A 702-nucleotide genomic window follows, 5' to 3' on the forward strand; every position below is an offset into this window, starting at 1 on the left:
CCTTCCCGCCGCCGCGCCCGGCGGGCCCTCCTGAGGCGAGAGGAGCGGGACGCGCCGGGACTGCCGCCTTCCGACCCCGCCGAGGGCCCAGGGCCAGCGGGGAGAGGTGCCAGCCCACGGCCGGAGCCTACGGCTGGCTGGTTCTCCGCTCCCGGAGCCCCGAACAAAGGGCCCGGGGCGCCGGCTGCGTGAGGCGGAGGAGCGGCCTCTCCGCGGCAGGGAGGGGCGCGGGGGGCCGTGCGCCGCTGAGCGGGGCGGGGGGGAAGGTGGGGGGATGGGCAGGCGCCCGTGCTGGTGCTCCCGTACCGCGGCTCCGTTGGGAGGAGGGGGAGCGCGCCTACGGAGCCGTCGCCCGTCCTGGCCAGGCGGGCTGCGCCGCGGGTCGGCCGTCCCGCCCGCTGCCGGCGAGCGAACGGGCGGGCACGGAAAGGGTGTCCCTGCCCTTGCCCCGCCGCCGAAACAGCCCGACAGACGTGGAGAGCATCGGACGTTAATTACTGCTTCCAATTAGCGCTGCGTGCGGACTACACGAGCTAAAGGGACGTTCAAGGAAGGCGAACGGAGCCCGAAGGCGGGAGGAGCTGCCGCATAAAGCTGGAGGCTGCGCAGAGGGGGCGGCGGCAGCCACCGCCCCGCTCCCGGGGTCGCTCGGAAGAGGCTCCTGCCGCGGACGGGGGGCGGCGGGCCAGCCGCGCCGCGGGA

The sequence above is a fragment of the Haliaeetus leucocephalus genome, unplaced genomic scaffold (assembly GCF_000737465.1).
Source record: "Haliaeetus leucocephalus isolate CR32 unplaced genomic scaffold, Haliaeetus_leucocephalus-4.0 Scaffold2, whole genome shotgun sequence".
Lineage (NCBI taxonomy): Eukaryota > Metazoa > Chordata > Aves > Accipitriformes > Accipitridae > Haliaeetus > Haliaeetus leucocephalus.